Raw genomic sequence first — 11,457 nt, forward strand, 5'->3', positions numbered from 1 at the left:
ATCTCGGCGTTTTACTCACTGCTGTACTCACTGCTGTACTCACTGGACTCACAGGAGTTACCATCCCTCCGCAAATGGGAAAGAGATTTTAACAGTGAATATATTGAAGACGACTGGCAGGAGGCTTATACTTGTAACAGACTAAGAGAAACACAATATAAAATTCTTCACAGATTACACATCACACCTGTGTTACTAAACAAAATGGACCGTTCAATATCTCCATTTTGTTCGAAATGTCAAACAGATCTGGGCACCTACTATCACTACTTTTGGGAATGTAAGTGTATATCCAGGTTCTGGGGCCAAGTGGCATGTGAGCTGAGCGACATTTTCAAGGCGAAAATAAAGAAGGATCCAGGAGCTTTTTTACTGGGACTCCCATCAAAGGAAAATAATTTGACACCCTTACAATTCAAACTATTTGATAAACTTCTGCTTTCAGCCCGGAAATGCATTTTGATAAACTGGATTAAGGATAGGCCTCCATCCATACAGATGTGGTACAGAGAGATCTTCGGTGTGCTACCCCATGAAAGACTCTGTGCAATGCATAGCGGCAACAACGCTTCCTTTCAGGATGTGTGGGCCCCACTATTGGACTACTTTCCTGCTACAATTTCTCAGATCCTTCTAAAGGCCCAATGCCCCATTGTATGGACAGACTTTGGATAGAAAAAAATAATATATGTATATATATGTATGCCTACATGTGAATGGGCTCGAGGCAAGTGCAGTACTGTGCAGTGCCTGTCTGGGTTAGATTTCCTTTTTTTGCTTGTTTTTCTTTTTGATCTGTTTTTGCTGGCATGACGGCATAGATGAACTGGAGGACCCCCCCCCCCTTCTGTCCCAATGTGTGTTTTGTAATGTAAGTAACTGTATGTGGAAAATCTTTTAAAAAACCAATAAAAATATAAAAAAAAAAAAAAAAAAGAAGGATCCGAGAAATTTCAGCAGTAAAATTGTTATGGTTTGTAAACAACCCCAACAGCACGACACAGACAGGTAGTTCAGAGTTAGCCAAAAACTAAGGGCGTACTTATTTTCAAACAGAAAGAGCGAAAAAACAACATGAAGCATTCAGGGGGAATGTCCTGGAGCAGAGTAGGCTCTGCGGCTCTGCAGCTCGGCCCAGAGCAGAGTTGGCTCTGTGGCGCTGCGGCCTCTGGCTCTGCGGCTCTGCAGCTTACTGTCAATCCACTCGGAGAGGAACAGAGAAAAAGAGGAATGTCAACAACCGAACGCAGGGATTACGAGGCAGTCTAGTAATAAAGCTGAGTCCAGAAATAACAAAGGCGATACCTCTTCAGTGTTAACGAAACACACAAAAAACAGATAGGTCTTGAGTCCAGGAAAAACGAGGAAAAACAGAGCATCAAAAATACACTTCCAAAACTCACCAAGGGGCAAGGTGAGATACGGGGCGCGGGTCCACGAGAGCAGAGAGGGGCGACAGCGGCGAATTCCAAGGCGTACTGGAGAAACAGATGGAGAACAACACGGAACAAGCTGCAGGCGGAGGTAAACAAAACGACCCGACAATGAACCTTCAGAAACCCCGAGTATATAAGGGCTCCCCCCCCCCCCCCCCCCCACCCAACCACCTCCAATGTACAGTCCCCCCAACCCCACCCCACCTACCCAACCTCCTCCAATGTATAGTTTCTACGTCAAATGTATATACTCTCTTTTCTGGACTATTTTTGTATCACAAACAGTACTGTATTTGCAAATCTGGTATGTCATAAATGTATAGATGTAGCAGTACTGTCTATCTGTATGTCATATATGTTATGATTAATTGAAAATGGGGGACCCTGATGACGAAATTCTTTCTCTGGTCTGCATCCCCTTAACAATTGTATGTTTGATTGATTGATTGATAGATAAGTTTATTAACAGATTGCAGAATGGGTACAGTACAGTCCAATACATACAATTGTTAAGGGGATGCAGACCAGAGAAAGACTTTCGTCTTGTTTACATAAGGGTCCCCCATTTTCAATTCATCATAACATATATGACTGAGCTGTACTGTACTGTACCCATTCTGCAATCTGTTAATAAAGTGTTCAATCAATCAATCAATCACTTGGCCCCAGAACGTGGATAAACACTTAGATTCCCCAAAGTAGTGATAGACTGTAGGTACCCAGGTCTGTTTGACATTTTGAACATAAAGGAGATATTGAACGGCCCATTTTGTTAGTTCTTTTTTCAATACGTTGCTGCTAGCTATTATTTGTAAAAATTATTGAACCACAGACAGCAATCGGAATACTGGCATTTCCATAACGCTTTGCTGCCGCTCATTCAGTCCACACTAGTAGCAGCTGCAGCTTTCATCTCTACAGTATATTTTCAAAAACATGAGGAAAAACTTAGCTTGAATTGTCTTTATTATGAAAACTAAAACAGGAAGTTTGCATATTCTCAATGTTGCTGTCGACGTCGATGTACGGACTTGCTTCTTCAAACCGGGTGGACAAAGTTTACAGACAAACGTTAAATTGTTTCCGTCTGAGTCAGTACTGTACTGACTTTAACGTTAAACTCTTTTAAATGCTCATACGCCGACGTCTAGAGGTAGAGTCTGACTCTGAGCGAGTGCTGCTGCAGCTCTCGGCTCTGCTCGCAGATTCCGCTGTTCCACTGTTGTTGTGAGGAGGAGTCTGATGACGTAGCAGGGGGTGACAGGCGCGTTGCCAGATCGGGTGGATTTCCTCATAATTTTGAAGCATGTTTACAGTGTGTTTTAACTGGGTTTTTGGCTGAAATGCATATGAAATCTGGCACATCTTTGAACGCCGTTATAATAGAGTGCTGAGAATGAACGCACTTTTGAACTCCGTTACACAGCGCTGAGAATGAACGCGTTCTCAATTACGTTCATTTAGCGGATATACAGTACGTTCAGTTCAAGTTCGCCCCAAAATACGAACGTGTTCATGAACGATCGTTCATTGAACGTGTTCAGGTACATCACTGCAAACCAAGTGATCAGAGGTCTCAGAGAGAAAGCTTGAAAATAATATTTAAAGTCTGGAAATGCTAAGCCTCCATCGAGTTTATTTCTTTGGGCCGTTGATCTCTTCAAGCACGGGCGTTTGTTGTTCCAAACGAATTTATATGAGGCAGAGTGCAATTTCTGCCAGTAACCAACAGGAGGAGGCAACGGGAGCATTGAACTGATAAAATTAATTATGGGTAAAATATTCATTTTAATTATTGACGCACAGGCCTGTAATGCATTTTCTTATTTCAACCATCTGTTGTCATTCGTAATCCTGTCACCCAAGCTGGAGTAATTATACCTTACCGTCTGGCTAATAGTGGGGAATATTTCAATCTCGAGACATTTAAAGTGCTCCACCATAAGTGTTGTGAAGGGCCAGATTAAACCGAATATATATATTTATTTATATATATATATTTAATTGTATTTGTATATTCTCTAATATTCCCTGATATCCCTTGTATATTCCTTGTACAATATGCATTGAATATCCATTCTAGCCTACTGAACATCCCATAATAGTCTCCATTCTACTATTGGTCGAGACCTTGGTGCCAGGCTGCCATACCCCTCAGACCCAGTTCAAACGTACCGCTCCACATGTACGAACAAGTCCTAGTTCCGCGTAGGAATCTGACTACCGCACCACCAATGGGACTATTTGTTCATAGTGCGTATATATACTGCGCTACTAAAGTAGGACTTCCTTTTCAGTCCAGTTTCTTACCCTCCAATAGAGTCACAGACGTAAAGCCTCCCCGCGACGCCACGTGTGGGAGTAAGGCCAAGTTCGCCTACCATCGGTATTGAGACATCGTGTATATTAATATTTGAATAGTCATATTTGGCACTATATCGTCGAGTTGGACGTAGTCTATTAAGCTAATAATAGTCTGTTAATATATAGTGCTTCGTGCGGTGAGAATACTACCGTAGTCAGTACCCCATCGTTTCGGGCAGAGAACTGGCTGCTTACCCAGGGTGGTTGACCCCACGTGAAGCTGCACCCGAGGAGCCCCAGAGCCGACGAGCGAGTGGACCTGTATACCGGATTATTCTACCGACGACAGCCCGCCTTCCCAGGCACGGATTATGCTTTGTATACTTTGATTATTCCATGGATAAAGACCCCCGACACTGCCGTGTGTTGGAACCCCCCCCCCTGGAGAGGACGCAAGGTGAGGAGACGCTCTGCAAGACGAGGTCGCTTCACGTCTCTCCCCCGTGGACCGGAGAGAGCCGGCCCACAAAGAGTCCACCTGCTTTCATCTGTGGTCCAAGGATCGCCGGCGCATTGAACGGCACTACAGTGGGTTCACCTGGGATACCCTTGGCCGGATGAGGCAGCCGGATTCTACCCCCCCCCCCCTCCTACTCCTGTCGGCTTACAAGCGACCGGATTAACCCCCCCTAGTGTGTCCAGTATATAATCATTAAAGTATCATTGCTGTTATTCCTTAAACTATTCCAGGTCGTATATGTACCACCTGCGCCTTCAGAGATTGGACATTCTCTATTGATATACCGACGAATACTCTTGCCATAAAAGTGCATACTATTTCCATTCATAAATGTGATTGATTTGATTAAGTGCTTGCTCTACACACCATCGCTGTGTAGAAATAAAGACCTATTTCTAATTCGTACATTTGTGTTGGATCCGTTTCATCTACGTGACAGTGTTCATCATAATATATTTATGCCGTGTACTGGGTGGCCGAATATTAAGTACAAAGGTAGTGGTAGTAAGTATCATATCTAGTAATACAGTCAGGGAATTGTACCCCTCAGTTACAATTGGTCCTTCGAGCCGGAGGGTAATTAGTGTAATATTAATATAGTGTTATTAATATTGAAATGGCCTATGATGAACACTCCACGAAACGATCCTCCTAACCAACGCCCGCAGCGCGAACGACGGCTCCCTCAGTACTTAGAGGCCTACACTGTCAGTCAACAACCTAGTCTTCTACTAACAGTAAACGCGGTAAAACTAGAAAGTAAAAGTATGTCTAACCCCAACGCCCAGACTACCCCGACCATAGAGGCCCCTACGGGCTCTAATGTAACTGACCAAGTTCACGGTGGGGACCAGTGGGAACCAGACATGACTTCACACCCCGCCAGTACTGAAGAAGTAGTCCCCGATGAGTCCCGGGAGGAATACAACGCTACCGAGAGAGAACTCGGCATGGAAGAAGACGGGGAGAGCACCGTGGAGATAGAGCTCCAAGGCTCCACAAGGAGTACCCCGAGGGAAGGCTCCCCTATACAACCGCCTTCTCCCAGCGAGGCAGAGAGGACCCTACAGCAGGCCTTCCTCATCAGCCTGAACGCCGCTGCTGAACGCGACCGACTGCAGATCCAGCAGCGAAGCGAACACGAGCAGATACGTCTAGAAATAAGACGCATTCAGATGGAAGAGAATGTGGCCCGAGAACGAGCCGGTGCTCAACGGGACGCAGCGCGCGACAGACAGCAGTCGCAACTAATAGAACAGCTGATCAGACGGACAACACCCTCTCCCTCCGCCAGAGGCTCCAGGAACTCGTCTAGACACACCTCCAGGGCGGCATCCCCTAGCCGAGTAAACAACCCTGAACTTGACCAACAGACGAGGTCTATACCCCCCACAGACCACCTCCCCCCACCGGTCCAAGCGAGACCTAGCAACCGGGAAGGAGCAGCATATCCTGTGGAGAGGCTAAACCAGAGACTACAAGCACTGGATGACCTAACTGAAGACGAAGAGGAAGAGGAGGAGAACCACGCCCGAAGACAGCACAGTACTCTACCGGACCAGGAGGTCCGGTACAGCCCAGGCTATACTCCCGCGGAGCTGCGCTACAGACCCCCGACTCTATACACGGGTGAGCACGACGCACGACCCGCACCGAGGAACAGCACCTGGACAAGCGGGCCATGGTACACTGCCGGTACCAGCCCATACCAAGGAGCGGGAGGAGACTCGCCTAGGAGGCCTCTCCCCCAACGCTCGCCGATGTATCCACAGTCAGCGTCATACATTGGCACGCCTATGGTACCCGACTTCACCCAAGAGAACCGGGCCCAGTATACAGAACTCCGCATGTGTCTGGAGACCATGTTGGTGGATGTATTGGATGAACGCCACAAATACGCCATCCTACTGAAGCACTTAAAGGTACCCCGCGCACATAATATAGCGCTCGCCTACGCGACTTCCACCACCCCATACACAGCAGCGCTGGTAGCATTGGACCAGAGGTATGGGCGCATATGGGATTACGTGATCCAGGAGATCCGACACATCGACCGCTTACCCCCAGCAATAGACAATCGAGCACTGGACGACCTGTCCATCAGAGTGCAGTCCCTGGTAGGGATGTTGGGAGCGCAAAGAGAGAAGGGGAGGCATGAACTTTACGCCAACTCAAATGTGGAAAGGATTCTGGAGAAGCTGCCGCCCGCTCGTCAGGAGCGCTTTAGGCGGCAGAGGGACCACAGAGACCCGAATGGCCCCGAACCGAACCTCCTCGATCTAGCAGACTTCCTGGCGAGAGAAGTCAGCAGCCTACGGCTAGATACATTCGGACGGAGCACCCCTGGCTCCAGAGAAGGAACCAGACGACTAAATGATGGAAGAAGATCGGTGACTGTGATGCACCAATCGGAGTCAGTACCGAGCAGCAGGAGCCACAGTACCCCCTCCAGAACGGAGAAGTGGAAGATAGTGTGCCCCTACTGTGAGAAAGAACACTGGCTAGCGCAATGTGACTCCTTCCCCAAGCTGAACGCGGAGGAAGCAGGTCAATGGATAAAGTCCAACAAGCGCTGTTCTCGCTGTGCGCGCTCACACATGGCAGCCGAATGCCGCTTAAAGAAAAGGTGCACCAAGTGCGATGGAGCCCATCTGGACATACTTCACGACAGTAACAGACGGCGCCCTTCACCCATCATGTACATCGATCCCGCCAGCAGCAGTGGAGCCCGAGTACTCCTAAAAGTAGTGCGTGTGACACTAAGCTACCAGAATAAAGTCCTGGACACTTACGCCGTCCTCGATGACGGGTCAGAGAAGACCCTGCTGCTCGCCTCCGCTGCGGCCCAGCTAGGGCTGCGGGGAAGCGAAACCCAAATGACAATTCGGACAATAAGACGAGATTTGAAGACGATAAAGGGCGAGAATGTCTCATTCTCTATCGCAGCAAGCGGCCAGCCTGAGCGACGGTACCAGATTACAGACGCTTTCACCAGCCAAGAAATAGGACTGTCGCGGTACACATACCCCGTCGCCAAGCTGATGGAGAAATACGTACATCTGCGCAAGTTACTGATCCCGCTCATAGACAATGCTATGCCGACCCTGTTGATAGGCTCCGACCATGCAGACCTCATTGTCCCGATAGACCGGGTTCATACCGGACCCCGAGGCTGTCCTGCAGCAGTCGAGACCCGTTTGGGATGGACTCTCCAAGGCCCGCTCGCCAAATCTCTCAACCGAAGTACAGCCACTAGATGTCTCCACTCCCGAGTCACAGAGGGAGAAACCGCACTCCTGCAACACGTAGAGCGGCCATGGACCTTGGAACAAATGCCCTTTAAGAACGGAAAGAAAGACATTCGCTCTAAAGATGACATTTACGCCATTCACCTCCTCGAGACAGGGACCAAGAGAGTCCCGGTCAACGGCGTGTTGAGATACGCCACGCCACTCCTGCGGCGAGAAGGAATGCCTACTTTCCACGCCAAGACAGACGCCACAGAACGGTACCTGCTGAACACGGAGCGGCGCTTAGCCAAGAACCCCGCCCAAGAGAGTGTATACCGCGCTGAGATTGAGAAGCTCATCACAGCGGGACACGTCACAAAGATGGACATTAAAGAGGCTGACCAGACCACTGAATTGTGGTACGTGCCCCACCACAAGGTCCATCACAACGGTAAAGACCGCATAGTATTTAACTGCAGCTACCAGATCGGATCCCAAAATCTGAATAAAGAGTTACTGCCCGGTCCCACACTCGGCCCCTCCCTACTCGGCGTTCTACTCCGCTTCCGCCAGGAAAAGGTGGCCATCAGCGGGGACATTAAAGGAATGTTCCTGCAGGTGAGATTAGTAGAGGCGGACAAGCCCCTGTTACGGTTCCTATGGAGAGAGAAGCCAGGAGATGAGCACCCAGCCATCTACCAATGGGAAGTCCTCCCCTTCGGAACGACGTGCAGCCCCTGCTGTGCTACATTTGCACTACAGAAACATGTAGCAGAGGACCCAGCAGCAGACGAAGAGGTCCGACACAGCGTAAAGAACAGCTTCTACGTAGACAACTGTCTACAAAGCCTTTCAACCCAAGAAGAAGCCGAGGCTCTCCTGATTAAACTCCGTGCCTCATTGATCAAAGGCGACTTTGATTTCAGGCAGTGGGCCAGCAGCGATCCGCAAGTACTGCGCAGCCTCTCCTCCGAGGACAAGGCAGCCAGCAGCGAGACCTGGATGGCTACAATCCCGGGAGAAGCCCAGGAGATGACCCTGGGATTGGTGTGGCGATTCAAAACAGATTCGCTTCACTACAGACACAAGCCCCTGACTACGGAGCAGGGAAGGCCGGCGGCGGCGCCGACCACCAGACGGAGTGTGTACACAACACTCGCCCGACAATATGACCCGCTAGGATGTATTCTACCGTACACCACCAGGGCAAAAATGATTGTACGAGCATTGTGGGACAAGGACCAGGGCTGGGACGACCCCATTCCCGCACACCTTGCATCCACCTGGAGAGAGTGGGAGATGGAGCTCCACTCACTCCCAGGCGTTAATATGCGGCGAAGCTACTTCCCACCCACGGTGAGGCCAGAGACATGTAAAATGGACTTACACGTCTTCAGTGACGCCTCAGAGGTCGCATACGGATCAGTAGCCTACTTACGGGCCCAAGAGAAGGGGGGAGAGATCTACACAGCATTTGTCCTCGCCCGCTCGAGAATAGCCCCACGCAAGCAACAATCTATCCCACGTCTAGAGCTCTGCGCAGCCCTAGCCGGAGCGCACCTAGCCACGCTCATCCAACGTGAGCTCACCATACCGGTGTCTAGAACAATCCTGTGGTCAGATTCCACGACGGTACTCGCCTGGATCAAATCGGACTCATGCAAGTACAAAGTCTTCGTGGGAGTCAGAGTCACCGAGATTCAAGACTTAACCGAAGAGTTAACCGGAGAAACAGAGTGGCGCTACGTTGATACAAAACAGAACCCAGCTGACGTCATCACCCGGGGGATGCCCCTGGATGACCTCACCCGTCGCAATGTCTACAGTGACGGCCCCGCATTCCTAAGACTCCCGGAAGGACAGTGGCCCATGCCTATCCCGAGGGAAGCAAGTCCAGAGGAGGTGGAAAATAAGAAGTCTGTGTTCTGTGGATTGAGCACCGTAGCCTCCACCGACCCTAACATAGACGATTGCACATCCATAGAGAGTGCACAACAAAGAACATTCCTGCGGTACCACCCGGAGTGCAAGTCCCCCGCTGATATGTCAGCAGCTAACTACGAGGAAGCAGAATTGCTTCTACTGCAGCGAGCCCAGAGAGACTCGTTCCCCGATGAATTGGCCTGTCTACAGGGAGGAAAGCCCGTCCCATCCGACAGCAGATTAATTCATCTGGCCCCCGAGAGCGACGCTAATACCCTCATCAGAGTGGGTGGTCGCCTACGCAGAGCCCCCAATCTACCGGATGACATTAAATACCTGATCGTATTAAACAGCCGACACAAGGTCACAGAGCTGATTATAAAGAAATACGATGAGGATGTACATCACGCAGGAGCAGAAAGAGTCTTCGCGGAAATCAGACGTCGTTACTGGATCCTACAAGGAAGAGAGGCGGTACGACGCTTCCAGCGAACATGTCTAGACTGCCGCAAGTGGCGCGCGCAGCCCAGCATACCAAGGATGGCTGACCTTCCTCCATGTCGCCTCCGAATCGGTGACAAGCCATTCCACTCAACGGGTATGGACTGCTTTGGCCCGCTGCACATAAAGAAAGGAAGAGGAACCGAGAAGCGGTGGGGTATTGTATTCAAATGCATGACCACCAGAGCGATACACATCGAGCTTCTCCCGACCATGAGCACAGACTCATTCCTTATGGCCTTCCGTAGATTCACATCACGGAAAGGAAGACCGTCTACCCTATTGTCCGATCATGGGACAAACTTCAAAGGCGGCGAAAGAGAGCTGAGAGAGAGCTTCCAAGCTATGGGCCCAGAACTTAAGACCCACCTCGCTCCAGCACAGGTTGATTTCCAATTCAACCCCCCAAACGCACCCCACTTCGGTGGCACTTGGGAACGAGAAGTGCGCTCCATAAAGACAGCCCTGTACGCAGTACTTGGGGCCCAGACTGTGGCGGAAGAAGTCCTAATGACAGTCCTCACGGAGATTGAGGGAGTACTTAACTCGAAGCCCCTCGGATATGTCTCCAGTGATGTGGCGGATATCGACCCAGTTACCCCCAACACACTCCTGATGGGGCGGCTAGATCCTGCATTACCACAGACAATGTACCGGCCTGAAGAAGCGAACGGCCGACGAATGTGGAGGTACAGCCAAGTATTAGCCGACAAGTTTTGGAACAGTTTCCTACTGCACTACCTACCGTCTCTACAGACCCGCCAGAAGTGGGTAAAGGAGAGAGACAATTTGACAGAAGGAACAGTCGTCATGATTATTGATCAATCACTGCCCAGAGCTATGTGGCCGGCCGGCCGCGTAAGCAAAGTGATCACCGGTGCCGACGGCAAGGTCCGAGCAGCTGAAGTGCTCGTCCAGGGTCGCACTTACACCCGTCCCGTGGCGAGGCTCATAGAACTGCCTCGACTCCCAGACACAATCGATGATGACCATGACCCTACAACCCTATGACTTTGTGAAGTTGACTGACCTCTACAGCAAACCCTTATGTGTAAATAGTAGGGATGTCCGATATTATCGGCCGACCGATATTATCGGCCGATATCGGCAGTAAAATGTGATATCGGAAAATATCGGTATCGGTTTAAAAAAAGAAAAAAACAATAACAATATTTGTTATATATATATCCAGTGAAATGATTAGTTACCTGAAATTATTCCGTTTTTTGGGGTGGGAAACCCTGCATATATCGGTATCGGTTGATATCGGTTGATATCGGTATCGGAAATTAAGAGTTGGACAATATCGGAATATCGGTATCGGTAAAAAAGCCAATATCGAGCATCCCTAGTAAATAGACAACGCGATTAATCTGTCTCTGTTTAACTGATTAGGTCTGGGACCAATCAGGGGGTGGCTGTTGTGAAGGGCCAGATTAAACCGAATATATATATTTATTTATATATATTTAATTGTATTTGTATATTCTCTAATATTCCCTGATATCCCTTGTATATTCCTTGTACAATATGCATTGAATAT

Source organism: Notolepis coatsorum (assembly GCF_963971535.1).
Source record: "Notolepis coatsorum genome assembly, chromosome: 5".
Classification (NCBI taxonomy): domain Eukaryota; kingdom Metazoa; phylum Chordata; class Actinopteri; order Aulopiformes; family Paralepididae; genus Notolepis; species Notolepis coatsorum.